Consider the following 16,701-nt stretch of genomic DNA (forward strand, 5'->3'; position numbering starts at 1 on the left):
GTTTGTGCTTGATTTGAAAAGTTGTCTGTTTAAAACTGAGGATTACATTTTGCAGGGGGAAAATAGTGTGTCTGTGTGGGGATGTGGTATGGGGAACAAAGGCATTATGTGACATCCTATGAGTATTTTAAGACTGCAAATATTTGTTATTTTTTCTTAGCTTTGCCACAAGTAGCCAGTGTGTAATTCTATATCTGATGGCTAATGTAAAGATTTTGAATTCAGAATTAATTTTGTGACAGTAAACAGGGTATACTAAACTTCGTTTCAAGAAATCTAGATTTATTTTCTAAAGAATATAATTATGTACGTAAGGGACCACTGAGAAGTGGAGTTCCTCAGAGGTCAGTATCGGGACCAGCATTTATTAACATTTTTGTTGGCAACATGGACAGTGGGATTGAGTGTGCCTTCAATGAGTTTGCTGATGACACCAAGCTGTGTGGTGCGGTCAACACACCACAAAGAAAGGATGTCATCCAGATGGACCTGAACAGGCTTGAAAGGAGGGCCCATGGAAACCTCATGAATTTCAACAAGACCAAGTGATAGGTCCTGCTCATGGACCAGGGCAATGCCAAGTACCAAAAAAGACTGGGTGGGGAACGGATTGAGAGCAGCTCTGAGAAGGACTTGGGTGTGCTCGTTAATGAGAAGCTCAACATGAACCAGCAATGTGCACTTGCACCCCAGAAAGTCAACCATATCATGGGCCATTTTAAATAGAAGCATGGCCAGCATGCTGAGGGAGGTGATTCTTCCCCTCTACTCTACTCTCATGAGACCCCCACCTAGAGTACTGCATTCAGCTCTGGGGACCCCAACAAAAGAAGGACATGGACCTTCTGGAACAAGTCCAGGAGATGTCTACAAGGATGATCAGAGAGCTGGAACACCTCTCCTATGAAGAGAGGCTGAAAGTGTTGGGGTTGTTCAGCCTGGAGAAGAGAAGACTCCAGCAGCCTTCCGGTACCTAAAGGGGGCCTACAGGAAAGCTGGAGAGGAACACTTTAGCAGGGAGTGTAGTGACAGGACAAAGGGTAATGGCTTTAAACTGAAAGAGGATAGATGTAGACTAGATATTCAGATGAAGTTCTTTACTATGATGGTAGTGGTGCACTAGAACAAGTTGCCCAGAAAAGCTGTGGATGCCCCATCCCTCAAACCGTTCAAGGTCAGGTTAGATGGGCTTTGAGCAACCTGGTCTAGTGGGAGGTGTCCCTGCCCATGGCAGGGGGGTTGGAACTGGATGATCTTTAAGGTCCCTTCCAACCCAATTCATTCTATGATTATATGAAATGGGTTTAAATACTGTTATACAATTTAAAGTGCTTACCTGAGGCCAAATCCATCTGATCCTTAAAAAAATCTCATACAATACATTCTGTTTTCACAAGAGTGTATATTAAGAAAAAATTATTTTAAATACTATTAAGTGAAAATGGCAATTTAAGCGAAACTTCTTGTGGTAGGAACAGCATAGAGGTTTTTTTTTTTTTTTCACATACGTATGACTTTCTGTTAATTTCTGTAAACACATTTCTTTTGGAACAATAAAATATACTCTCCAAATCATTGTCAAATTCTCTTGAACTTGTCACCGCACTGAAATTTGTGAGCATACACTAGGAGAATTTATAGGTAGGTTGCCTACAGTAATAATACAAACATATTCTGTTATATAGGAGTCATGAGCAATGAATGGGACCTCTCAATATCATTAAAATGAATGATAATTAAAAATAAGTATTCCAAGAAGTAAGTCCAATAGGAAAAGTTCATAATTTGTTACAGATTCTAAGGTCATTTTTAACAAATTCCAACAAACTTAAATCATTTCAGCTCACTAGGGAACATCCATCATTGAAGTATCACTGAAGCATGTAATCTGGCTTTTCTTTTGCTCATAATCTCCCCCAGCCTTGAAATGTCCCCTATGTTCATATTACGAAAAGAGAGGTAGAAGTACTAATATGGATATCTATATGTATTCAAACAATTTGGGGAAATTTTTGTTGCCTTGACAGCAAATGAGCTGGACAGACTAAGCCAGGAAATGTGTCCCTGAACCTTCACTCCTCTCTATTGAGGAAATATAATTCATCACTGGACAAGTCTCCAATCACTTTGTAAAGCTGAAAGCAGAATTTTCAAGTGAAATAGAAAGTTAAATAATAATTAATGTTTTCATAAATTTTACATTAAAAACTTTAAAACAAAAATCAGCAAATTAAATTTGGTTACTTTTCTCCAAATTTAACTCCTCTATCTGTATTTTTAGTTTAGTCTTGTTCTATGAAATTTATACAAGCTAATTAATGTATTTTGAATTAGGACTTCTGATACCAATATTTAAATGTTCATATTTATTATTGACATTGACATTTTCCCTTATTTACTTTGTGAAATGATTAGCCAGTATCATTTTTATTGTGTATCATCTTTATGATGTTGAGTTCACTCCAGCAAATTCAGAGTTCAAGGGTTTCTGACTCAACACAAAAAGACAAAACTGTAACCTCACAAGAAACAGATTTCCATAGGTTTTTTCCAGTTGATAGCAATATCATAGTCAGCTAAAGACTAGGGGTTGCACTCCAGAGAGTATGATGAAAGCTTTCCTTTTGTCTTTGAGCTTCTTTATGAATTAGAGATTTGTACTGGAGATGTGAACCTCTAGACTTGACCGAGAAAGCCACCTCCTAGCACTTACTGTCAGCAATCCTTATATGTGTCAACACCTGAAATGGCATTGAAGTTTGCAAATCTGACCTGTGGATAGGGAAGGTTCAAGGAACTGCCTTACAATGAGTCTCTTTAGTAGTATCCCTAAGTCTGCAGCTCAAAAGGAATATGATAAAAAATTAGACCTAGAAATGAGGGAAAATAGAGCACATTCAAAATGCATCTCTTACATTTGCAAGATCTTTCTGCATAAAAACTTTCTTACAAAATGGCATGGGGGTTCATGCACTTACTGCATGTTCATTCAGAGTTAGCAAAGGGAACTAGTTCCTTTTGCTATACATATTGTTTTGCTTCAGCAGAGGGCAGAAGAATATCTTCAGGGTAAAGATTGTAATGAAAATCTGCATCTGAGCTAAAAAACAGTTCTGAATTAAAATATATGTAATCATTTGGATTTATCTTTTTGATTTCTTTACCTAATTTGGATTATTAATTTGAGAATAAAGACATGCAATATTATACCATTAGTGAGACTTAATCTGAAAATTGTCTGCCAAAAAATGAATGTCACATTCACCGCTAAATATTGTCATAAAATTCAGGAGGAGAGCAAGAACTGAGGAAAAAAAAATTAAAAATTAAAAATCACATTTAGAAAGAAAATATGCCTTCACATCAGCAAATGGTAAACAGTGGTGATAGCCTTTGCAGGTTCTGAAGTTTGATTATTTAGTGTTTCTTGAGGAACCTATTAGTGATCATTCGTGATACAGCTCAGAAACTCTGTCATGGGGCTTCTGTTTGGAATTTATTCTGCAGAATCACTAAGAGTCGAATAGGTAGTAGTTATAAAATCCTTCCCATATGTTTTTCCCAGGTGCCTACTTCTATGTATACTTTGCAAGTAAACACAAATGCAACACTTAACTTTCTTTTTGCTTTTACTAGGCATTTGCCTTGGTGTCCACAGTTATGAGCTCATCAAAGCTGTTAATCTTTTTATTGTTAAAAAACCTAAAGCAAGCAAAAAAAAAAAACAACTGACAAAAACATTGAAGAGGGAGTGCATAAGCATGGGACTATAATCAGATGGTATTTCTTATTATGTGATCAAAACATTCTGAAATAGCCTCCCTAAAGGGGAAGCACAGGATGTAGTATACAGTAAGAAAAAAGTCTGACACACATGAATCAGTATCAATCTTTGGCACCTTGAGTGACCTTGAAAGGGATACCTGAAAGAAACAACTTTGAAGGAAATAACCTTGAAAAATAAACTTGAAAGAAAGACCACCTCTTTTCTTTTTTCTCACACTTTTTTTTTTCTTTTTTTTTTTTTTCCCACTTCTAACCTCTGTGATTGAACTGATTCCCCTGTGAGCACATTGACCTAATTCAACTTTAGAAGAGCAGTAACGATGCAAATAATGGAATTTGGAGCAGACTTCCTGACTAATCCAAGAGTAAATTGTTCACTGGACTGATTGCCCTCCTTGGAGGTGAATATGGAAGTGAGAAATATTCTCTTTTGGAAGTGAGAAATAGTCTCTTTTTCACTCAGTTTGTTCTTTTCTCTGACTGTTATGTTATCTACAAATATAAAGCATGAGTGTGTAATATCCAAGATATGCTGTCATTTTTGAAGAGCTACAATTAATTAATTTATTTTTTTTTAAATCTCTTAGTATCCCTCATTTTCAAAGAGAAACAGAAATGTTACTTTTAGAATCTGATGTCTGTTTTGGTAGCTGAGATTTTCAAATAGTATTATAACAAAGTTATTGCTATATGATTCATAGTTACAATTCTTTATTACTTGTTAGAATATAATTGCGGGGTAAATAATTATTCTTTGAATGTTTGGGGGTGGTTTGCTGTGGAGCTGAAAGCTCAAGAAAATAAATCACAGCTATGGTTTAAGCATCAACATTTTATTTTTTTTCTTTTTAAAAGTTCATCAGTAACTTGCAATCCAGAGATTCCTACCTTTACAGGAGCATCATGGATTCTTGAAATATTATCTCAGAGAAAGGATATCAAAAGGCCCCACGTTATTAAATTCTGGCACAGTCTGAGGTACTAGAATCTAGCACAGACAAAATCCTGTGTCAAAAAAAAAAAAAAAAAGTGGGGAAAAGACAGGGACATGTCTTGCCTCATAGGAAAGTAGTGGGATCTCTGACTTGTTTTTAGCTAAAGTATGGAAGAAAGGTGTATAAGTCTTCTAAAAAATCCCCTTCTCTTTTTCTGGTGTTCTCAAGAGTTTAGGAAGAGATGCCCAGGCCTCCAGGTGAGGTGAAAGGAAGGAATCTTCCATAATGCCATTTCATTTAATCAGTCTAGAAAAGCAAATCGAGATCATCACCTCTGTTTGAAAGCCAAGATTTTCCTGGCTGGGATGTTTGGGATCTTTGTATAGAAAGGTTCTCCAGAGTTCAAGGTGAATAGAAGGAAGACTGAGTTATCTCAGTCTAATTCTTCATGCACTCTACCACTCCAGATGCCCTTTAGTATACCCTCTCATTCATCATCTATCCTGTTCATGTAAACCATGATCTTAGTATCAAAGCCTCCAGCCTCTTCCACTGATCACTGCTGCAGGCTCTTCTTTCCCAACCCATACTTTCTACAAGAGTGCTCCAAGAAACAAACTATCCAAATATCACAAATAATTTTGTATTTGAATCTCTTGATCTTAAGTTCAAGATTTAAAAAAAAAAAAAAAGGTCTTACATCAACCTTTCAATTAATCAGTGCCGACCAATTAAAGTTAGCTTCCAGTTTAATCACCCAGATAGAAGTACCATATTCTGCAATGACATATATGTGACTAATCCTTTTTAATTGCATGTGCAAGGCTAATTTTCTCCCATATAACACTCACCTCTGACAAAAGCAGATAGCACCAACATGCCTGTAAGTTATATGGAACCTCTGATAGGAAGGGTTCAATTTAGTGGTACAGGATTTGTACCTCTGGTTCAGTGATCACAGTACGTCCTTTTAAGACAACAAGCTACTGAGCAACCGACTACCTTCTAAGCTTCTTTTCACCCTTTCTGTACACCACTTTGGTGAATGTGTACGTACCGTTCTAGAGATAAAAGCCTTACATGAATAGCAATTACAAGTTGGTGCCCTGAAGATAATAGGCATAGTGCACTAGCTGTAGAAAATGGAAGTAATTGACTTTAGTGATGGGACCATTAGAATACAGGTTGGGTTCCTAGAACACTACAAGTTTTGAAAGAACCTGTTGGGTTTATGGATTTTTTTGGTGCAATTTGGGGAAATTTAAGGCTCCAAAAAACTAAATTAGGATCACATAAAATCCCAGTGAGGAAAGCAGTTTCATGGAAATTTATATGGAAATGAAGATTCTAAAGAATACAAAGGAGAAATCTTTTAAGCAGAAAGACCTAATCATATGAAGCTATGCTGTAATTTTCAGTGCAAGTGTGTATGCTTGTTCTTGAAATCTCTTCTGGATAGCTGCCAAAAAACTTGACATGGTAAAGACACAATATCTCATTGAATATCAATATTTGGGACTGTCAAATAGTTGATGTTTTCAATCAGAAAACAAAATCTGATGATTTATATATTTTTATGTAATTTTGCAGTATCTATTAATTTTTATTTGAGTTATGACTTTTTTTTCTAATATAATAAAACAGGAAAAATTGAAAAGCAAGCTGCAAGTAGATATCAGGCAGCAGAGATATTTGGGGAAATTAAACAAAATGCATATGTATGTTTATGTACAGGTATTTTATGTATATTTGTGTAAAAGAGAGAGCAGAAATAGAGCTCTAACGTTTCTTTGTTACATTCTTCTGTCCAACTGTATAAGCAATTCTCTGAGGAGGTTTCTATATGAAAAGTTTGTTTCTGGTTTTGTTATGTTGCTGTAGTAGCAGAGGTAGAAATCTAGCAGAAATTGAGTAATGTCCAGAATTAACAGACAATATTTTTTACATTTTAACACTCCTGTGGGGTCAATTAATGTCTTATTTTAGAACAAGTGTACTGCTTAATGACAGTCTTTGAACATTAGCATTAACACTACTGTCCTAAACCACTGCCATTAGCCTGCAATGCAGCAAATTTTTGACAGCTATAACAAAGCATCATATCCTGCTGCCTTGGAAGCTCAGGATTCTGAAATGCTCTCTGCTAATGTATAGTTAAGCAAATACTATTTCTTAATATTGCTACTCACTTAAAACAATAAGAACAATCAGTTGGTCATCTGGAATTGATTGTCTCAAATTGTTTTAAACAATATCTGTGAAATCTGCTTACTTGTCAAATATTTGAAGCTATTTGTATTTAATTGGAGTCTATGATCCATGAATGTGTGAAAAAGTAAATGATTTCTGTGCCACAAAAGAGGTCTTTTGTCACAGGATAGCAAATATGGTTAGATGACATGTTGCTACATCCTTACCTCATTTCAACTGCTGTTTCACTGCACTGTATGTATGAAGTGTATAATATTTGCTGTATATCTGCTGATTTTCAGCTCTAAATTAATGTAATCTGCAGATCTGCAGTGCAGTCACATTATGAATCCAATTCAACTGATGGATATTCCAACAGAAGGTTGGTCTTTCACCTTTATAGTTATATAAATTGAATCTTGGTTTTATATGGGAGCATCATTGCTTTAAAAGTTGTAACCAGTGTGAATCAAAACATCGGTTCAATCCTACATAGCTAGCTTTCATGGCTAATAACTGCATGTGTATTGGCCACCAAAACCATTCAAATATAACATTAATATCTTTAAAAATAATGTACTTCATGAGAAGTAATTTTCCACCACATTCAATTACAGAAGCTGCTCAAGGATAAAATCTTATAAAGATTGTTGTTCTGAACTGATGGAACTCTATCATTTAATTTAGATTCTCCCTTCCCTTCCCTTCCCTTCCCTTCCCTTCCCTTCCCTTCCCTTCCCTTCCCTTCCCTTCCCTTCCCTTCCCTTCCCTTCCCTTCCCTTCCCTTCCCTTCCCTTCCCTTCCCTTCCCTTCCCTTCCCTTCCCTTCCCTTCCCTTCCCTTCCCTTCCCTTCCCTTCCCTTCCCTTCCCTTCCCTTCCCTTCCCTTCCCTTCCCTTCCCTTCCCTTCCCTTCCCTTCCCTTCCCTTCCCTTCCCTTCCCTTCCCTTCCCTTCCCTTCCCTTCCCTTCCCTTCCCTTCCCTTCCCTTCCCTTCCCTTCCCTTCCCTTCCCTTCCCTTCCCTTCCCTTCCCTTCCCTTCCCTTCCCTTCCCTTCCCTTCCCTTCCCTTCCCTTCCCTTCCCTTCCCTTCCCTTCCCTTCCCTTCCCTTCCCTTCCCTTCCCTTCCCTTCCCTTCCCTTCCCCTCCCCTCCCCTCCCCTCCCCTCCCCTCCCCTCCCCTCCCCTCCCCTCCCCTCCCCTCCCCTCCCCTCCCCTCCCCTCCCCTCCCCTCCCCTCCCCTCCCCTCCCCTCCCCTCCCCTCCCCACCACAAATTCTATCCACCACCCATTTTATCTTTACTTAAGAGGTATACGTATGAGGTCTATTATTCACAGTTTAGATTTGTTGTACAAGCAAGCAAAGAAAAGGTGTGTGATCTCATGACATTGGCTCAGCAATTTTTACAGCTCTGACATAGAATGTCTCTGCTCTGACGGAAGCCTTCTTTTAACTCCATGCCTGAAATTACTCTAAGCATTACAACATCATTACAGCATCATTACAACCTTGGATTTGAATATACACCTTTGCTGTAATTTCTAACATCGTCTTATAGAAATCTCTGGGAAGCATATAAAAGCTGAGGTATAAAGCTGAAGCATAAAGCTGAGGTATCAGTATTCTTAAATGGGTAAAACTGGGAGTGTTAAGCAACCTAACATTGGTTTAAATTACAGTAGTAAAAGTAATGGTTGAAGCTATAATTACAACACTTTAGTGAAAACCTTGAACTGGTTGTGCAGTATTTAATATATTATTGTTCATTCACTCAAAAAAAATAATAAAAAAAATCTGATTTAGGGTTGAAAAGGTACAAGTCTTCTGTTTCTGTTAGAGGTACTATTTGAATAAGAATCATGATTAGTTGAAATTTTAATTTAAGATCAGACTGAAACTGACTTTCAGATTCTGAAATTTTCCAAGGTATTTGCACATTATCTTGGTTAAATATAAGATAACTCTTGGATGTTATCTGTTCTTGAAGAATATATGGTCTTTGGGAAACAAACTCCACAAAAGGAGGTGCCTTTGTAACAGTTCGGGTAAACCTGCCAGTTCTTAAGACCATTTCAGGTCTCAAGAAACAAAACAAAACAAAACAAGCAAACAAACAAAAACAAAGAAACCAACCCATCAATCCAGGAATATGCTTTTAATTTCAACAGAATTTTTTGAATATGAACACATTTAATACATTTTTTTTTGGAACTAAGAGGTTAAAATAGTTCATATTTAACATGTTCTTTGTACTACATCTTTAATTTCAGTAGAACATAAGTAGCAGAAATGAGGATGAAGGTCCTAAAACTAAATTAATACTAAAAAGACTATTCACCATCAGATGTTAGGAACATCATGTCTATCTTTCAATACTTAGAACTGGAAAAAAGACACATTTATATCCTTTCATAAGAACATGCACTTTTATAAAAAGCAATCCAACTGCATCATAGTGGAATTTCACCTTCAGTTAGATAAATTCAATGTAATTTTAAATTTGGTTTTAAATTTGGAGTTCATTTTAAAGGTGTTTCATGAACATCTGTATACACAGTAAGTAATGAAAAGATAAAATCATGAAAGTATCATGAAAGCAATATTTAAGATTTTTTGGAGTGTTGCTGATTAATACACCTGGACTTTTATGTCAAGACAAGAAAATATTGTCAAGACTATTTTGGAGGTTTCCAGTTTATTTTCAAGATATGGAATATTACTTCATTGTTTTGTCATAGTTTTTTCTTTGTTTTAGTAAGAATTTCTTTCTTTTAATTCATGTTTGACTTACTATCTTGTAAATTTTCCTCCTCTCAGCAAAATTTAATAGTAAATCTATGATCCAAAGTCTTTCCCTTGACTGGCCTGGATGGAAGAAAGCTAGAAATTTGTAGGGAATGAGCTGACTAGCTTGTTTTCTGTCCATTGTTATCAATATGAAATGAAATAATTGATAACAATTTTATGAAATGTTTAATATGCTGGTTTGAGCAGCATATCCTACAAACAAGGAACAGAATTAACAGCACCTGTGAAGAGAATATGAGTTTTTTTGCAGTGAGCCCATGAATTGCTTATAATAAACAAGGGCTTTCAGTGTTAATGTTAATTATAGAAATTTAACACCTGAATTAAACACCTGGCATCACAGAGGATTATCTTTTCATTTCTGAAATTCAGTTTTGTTATTAAACCCAGTTTCCTTAATATATTAATGCATACCGTAAAAATAAACAAAAAGCGCATCCAATTTCAAAACTGCTTGCATCTGCCAGCATGTATTTTTAAGTATCACAAAAAACTTAACTTTTAAAAACACATGATTAGTACTACTGCTAATTAACTAAACAAATAATAATAATAATAATATTAAAAAAAAAGATGCTACTATGTTACCGACTTCTCACAGACAAATAAACTTTCTTAAATGTTCAATTGTTCTCATAAATAAAGGTATGATAGTCCGAATGGATTGGAGATTAATCCAAACACTAAAACATTCAATTTAGAGAGGAGGACAGAACTGAAATACACACTAATATATTGACTCATCATCACAGATAAGACAGAGCTTAGCTCTTAAGCTAATTGTCAATAACCCTTATATTAAGGATAAAAAGAAATGGTAATGATTATAACTGCCTTTTCAGATAACTTCCAGCCATGTTGGAACATGTCCATAGTTTTTTTGCCAAGAAAGTACATGTAACCCCAAGCAGTGTTACAGGTTGGGAGATGAGTGGTTGGAAAGCTTCCTAGCAGTGAAGGACTTGGGAGTATTGGTTGATAGTCAGCTGAATATGAGCCAGCAGTGTGCTCAGGTGGCCGAGAAGGCCAACAGCATTCTGGCTTGTATAAAGAACAGTGTGGCCAGCAGGTCTAGGGAAATGATTGTCCCCCTGTACTCGGCTCTGATGAGGCCACACCTCGAGTACTGTGTTCAGTTTTGGGCCCCTCACTACAGGAAGGACATCGAGGTGCTTGAGCATGTCCAGAGAAGGGCAATGAAGCTGGTGAGGGGTCTGGAGAACAAGTCTTACAAGGAGCAGCTGTGGGAGCTGGGGTTGTATAGCCTGGAGGCTCATGGGCCACCTTATCGCGCTCTACAGGTACCTTAATGGAGGATGTAGCAAGGTGGGGATTGGCCTGTTTTCCCACGTGCCCGGTGATAGGACAAGGGGGAATGGACTAAAGTTGCACCGGGGAGGTTTAGGTTGGATGTTAGGAAGAACTTCTTTACTGAAAGGGTTGTTAGGCATTGGAATGGTCTGCCCAGGGAAGTGGTTGAATCACCATCCCTGGAGGTCTTTAAGAGATGTTTAGATGTTGAACTTAGTGATATGGTTTAGTGGAGGACTTGTTAGTGTTAGGTCAGAGGTTGGACTAGGTGATCTTGGAGGTCTCTTCCAACCTAGATGATTCTGTGTGATTCTGTGATTCTCTGATTCTGTAATCTGAACAAAAGGACAAAAGGAGCTGACCTCTTCAGTCAAGGCTGGCAGAGTTTGAAAGGGCTTGAGAATCATTCCATGAAGTTTGACACACTTAGGTAAGCAGGTTATTAGTGGAATGCTAACAGACTTGGAAGAAATGAGAACTAAGGAGAATCATTGCTAAATGCATGGTATAGAATATGTTTGAAAATATACAAACAAAGTTTTTCAACTGCTTGGTCATTTTACTAGTTTAACTGTTTCTTCCTTGTTTTCTTATGTTAGCTGTCGGACATATATATATATATATATATATATATATATATACTTTTTTTTCCCTAAGACAGATTAGTTTGCATAATAATATTTTATATCTAGAATATATTTTACATTGCAGTTATAGTAAATGAAGCTTCATAATTGTTATGGATCCAAATTTATTAATTGCAAATATTGCAAAAGTTCAGAGTAAAACAGAAAATTACATGCACATAAGATGTAATGTATTCAATTGTAAAAAATCACTTATGAAACTAACGTTTTTTTATTATTATTATTATTTGGTAGTTCTTAATTTTCCCAGTTTTAATAAACCACATCTTTGTAGTAATAACTGGCAGCTGTTCAGAAGATGTTGCTGTCAAGTAGAATAGTAAGAAAAATCTAACTTCTTTTCATAAACAGTGACAAAATCTTGACACTTTAATTTTTCAGTCTCTGAACTGTCCTTTTCCCATAGCAGTTTTGGGGATTCCCCTCCTTCCATCCTGAAGCTCTTAAAGCTAGTTGTTTTTCTCTATAAATCAAAAGTGAGGTAGGTGTAAAGTAGATAAGTCTAAGAATGCTCTTATAGTATGAAACTATAAGAACTAGAAGAAACTATGACTATGAAAAAAGTATTGAATCTAATATTAACTTTATAAACAATATATTTACCTCATTAGTGATAAGTTGTTTATTTGAAAAGCTTTCTTTAAGAGAAATTTATTGCAGGAAATAAAAAGGCTAAGGAAGATAAGAAAGCCAAGCAAATCTAATGGAAATATATTCTGATATTTCAGAGTCTGCAGAAGAAACACTGAGTGGCTTGATATAGTTCAAAATGAATGAGTCCAAAAATTTGTGGATTTTTAAGATGAGCTGGTTTCATATCAACAATCCTGCATGACAGTCTGGTAAATTCAGCATCCCTGTAAGTGTCTTTTTAACACAAAAATCTTGCATTTCAGAAAGTCTTACTCCAACTAAGTAGCTCTTTGCTTTTTCAGTCATAAATGATCAATGTGTAAGCCTGTCACTGTTCTTCTGAAAGCTCTGCATTTGAACATAATCACAGTGCTTTATAAGAAACTAACTATAAGGACACTGTTGCATGTAGGAAGCAAAAGGAAGGATCCCTAAAAAAAGGCTAGAGAATGACTAAAGTTTGAAGACATAAATGAGGTTTCTTTTTGAAAACTCAAGGGAGATTAAAATTCAGACTTAAGAATCCTGATTGTACAAGCTATTATTGTATGGTCACCCACTGTGAATGTCTTCTCAATAAGTGGAATGTGTGACTTCTCATTGAGTTTCCACTCCTTTCTAATAGTCTTCAAGTTTGCTTAGGTTCATTTGTGAGAACACTGTATGAGTGTTATGTTTTATGAGATGATTTCAAAATTTATTTTAAGGTTTGTGTGGGTCCCTAAGTATTTTTTTTGTTGTTGCAGCATAGTTGACTAAAGAAAACCTACTTTCTGAATCCTGGAATTTGCATATTAATGCCATTCTTATGTTGATATAGAGGAGCTGTTATTGGGAGGTTTTCACCACATGAAGGATTGTTATGAGTTATGTGGTTATATTAGTGGAAAACTAGAGTTTTCTGCATATTGCGAGTACCTTTCTTGGGGGGATTGTAACCTCTAAGGTCACCAATCAGAGTATTCTGTAAGTTCTATTCATGCTTGCTTGCTATCAAAGGATTAACAACAACAACAACAAAGACAAAAACAACAACAACAACATTGTTCTTCTCCTAACAGGCTGATTTATTTGTGCGGAAGAGAGGTAATTACAGTGGTAAACATGCTTTTGTTTTATAGTCATAATCTGAATGCTGAAACTAGGAGAAAGGACTTTAGCTTTGAATCAACCTGGTGCATGACTGTTTCCATACCTTCCACTAATAAATTCCATACTTTTCCAGGATTCAAAAAGAGACTTGTGAATTTCCTTCTTTGATAGAGGAATCCAGTAGAATATTAGAAAGACAGTGAAGAATTACTTGAAAAACTCTTGATGAATGTAAGTGAAAAACAGAACAATAACGTATTTTTTTATAAAAGAAATCTTGCTTATGTTTATAAAATTTGAAAAGAGCTAGCAAAAGGCAGAAACTAGTAAAGAAGCTAAAACAACACTGGGGAGATGATAAAATCCAGGAGCAGGTGAATGAATAGGGGGCTGATTGGTTTTGAAATGAGAAGCTCAGATGACATGGTTAGAAATTACAAGGTATATAAAATGTAGTGCAGCTTTATGTAGGCTGAAGATAAACATGATAATAGCATGGGGAAAGGAATTTTAAAAGAAGTGGTAAGATTTAGCTTTCTTTGTTCTGTTGTAAAAATATACAATAACTATTTTCAAGTGCAATCGTATGGGCAGGAAGAGATAAATCTTACCTGTCTTATGACATTGTTCTACAAAACATGGGAAATAGATTTTTTTTTCTTTTTTACTTCAAATAGATGCAATTTCTATTTTTTTTTCTTTTCAAAAACATAAAGACAAAAGGTCACTGCTGATGTTACTAGATGTATTATATTCATTTTATAGACATTCTGCTTAACTTTGGGAACTTTCTGGTTGTTCATATGAAATGCATAAAAATACAAGTTTGAAGTTTGGAAATATCAACATCAGTGTTTGTAGACTGAAACAGGAATAGCTGATGTGTTTTGAAACGTACTTCCCAAGTAGCTAATATAGAGCGAACTTTAAATTACAGCTATTTTTGGTGTATCTGTCAGTAGGATTAGGAAAATACCTTATTTTTAATAAAAATAACATTGTAGTTAATCGGTATAATACCGAACAAAATTTACTGGAGAAACAGAAAACCAATATTGTTCCTAAACATTCCCTTTTTCTTGCTTTGGCTGGCTGACTGACTGTCAGAGTAAGAGGATACCTGTATGGAAATATGGTAAACCTAAAACCAGAAGACAATTTAAGTGATTGTTCTATTATGATGAAGGTGTAGATTTAATTAAAGGAATTTATAAACCAATCTAAATTTATTCTGGTGACAAAAGTTGTAGTAAAATAGCAAGAATGGTATTTCAAGTGAATCTCTTTCTGGTTAATATTTTTACTACTAAACAGTGGAATTAATATATTAAATAGTAAATTGGTGGACTATTTTCTGGGGAGGGAAGGAGAGTTCTGAGCACTGATGCTGACAGCATGAGAGTTAAAAAGATTTTAAAAAACTGATAGCCTATCCCGTAGATGGTGTTCAAGCATATATATAAAAGCATATAAATGTGTATGCATTAAATAAATATAAAAATAGAAAAGAAAACCATGCAAAATCGGGACTGGAAACATTTGTTTAGGTAGCTGTTCTTCAATAAAGTATTTGGAGCTTTTCAATGGATAGCATTTGTTCAATTTGTGTGGTCTTAGCTCTAAGCTATGCTTCTTTAAGGAGAGGAATTGTAGTAGATGAAACTCTGGGATGAGCTGGAGCTTCTTCTTTCCCTGTAGAACAACTGAGCACTCTAGAGGGTTCTAGAGACTGCAAGATCAGAAATGCAAACCTGCCTGGCAAAGACTCAGTGGCTAGGAGGCTATTATTCATTAATATATATATATTTATATATATATATATATACAAAATATATATATATAAAAATATATACATATATAAATATTTATATATGCTTTTATATATGTATATATATTCTCTCTTATCTAGCCACTTTGGAAAGTTTTCTTATGTTTTCTCTAGTTAGGAAGCTCAACTCTAATAAATATCTATTTTTAATTTGCCCTTTTAAAAATTGTTGTTAAAAGACTGACTTTTCACTAAAAAGAAAAGTTATTTTACTTTGAAAGTTTATGAATTTTACCTAAAAATGAACACTTTGGAAAAATTTGAACAAACTTGGAAATTTAGTTTGATTTTGTTGTTGCTTACTGTGTTTTCTTAATTTGGGGGATAGAGAATCTTACCTTTTGTTCTGCTTTTCTGCAAAACTTAGCATAATTTATCCCTGGCCCAGGCTTAGTACCAAAAAGTGCTATAGTGATATGAACGACAGTTTCTTTCTAAAGCAGTATTATTTTGCCTTCATCTTCCCATGTCTTCTGCACCTCTTATTTAGCTGAAGTTTTTGGTTTTGTTTTTTATTTTCTTATTTTCTCACTCTTGATACTGTACTTCACATGCTCTATTGTTTATTTCCATTGCAACAGTGTGGTCCTTTGCAATGCTCCAATTGTCATCTTCCATTCAGCTGGCAGCCAGACATTTTTTGTGATGGTGATGTTTGCAAACATTTGTATGAAATTGGAGTGAATTTTCTGTTGTATGGGATCATGTCAACAACCCTTTTATTTGTCATATCCATAAGCAGCTTTATATTCCCACAATTATTTAGAGGATTTTTTCCTTTACATATATCCTTATTTGCATATCTGTGGTTAAAACACCAAAGAGAGAGGGAATATTATATGTCTAATCTCTATAAACATATATACTCAGAAAGAACATAAGTAAGTTTTAGGCTGAAAACTCTGTAAAACTGAGGAAGAGAGGTAAAATTAGAGTGTCACGTTCACGAAAAAATAGATACAACTTAAAGTGCTGAAATACATATAATGGCTTAACATTGAAATTGAGAGAACAATCTAGATTATCCAATTGCTTATTATTTCTGAAATCTCAAGCAGTTCACACTTGTAATGAGAAATATTTTGACTGTTAATACGTGAGTATTCACTTCAGAAGTCCTTTGGCATCTGATGTATATGAATTATAAACCTTGGAGTCATGGAGTCTATCCCCTCACAGTCACGGGAAAGCATGAATTGTTACCCTGCACACTTCTGTGCAATGTACTACTGTATACCATGCTTTTTATTACCTTATAAATCCAAGTTACAGATCAATTCCCAACAAGCTATATTAAAGTCACAACCAACATGGAAAAATACAATGTACCTCAGGACAATACAAAGATAATATTTTAATTTCTGACTGCAGTAGCTCTGCCATTTTTATCTAATCCTTTTTATAATTTATCAAATTCCATCTCTTTTGCAAACTAAAGGCAAAAAAAAAAAAAAAGGCAAGCTGAAAAAAATGTTA

Source organism: Anser brachyrhynchus (assembly GCF_964034855.1).
Source record: "Anser brachyrhynchus genome assembly, chromosome: 5".
Taxonomy (NCBI): domain Eukaryota; kingdom Metazoa; phylum Chordata; class Aves; order Anseriformes; family Anatidae; genus Anser; species Anser brachyrhynchus.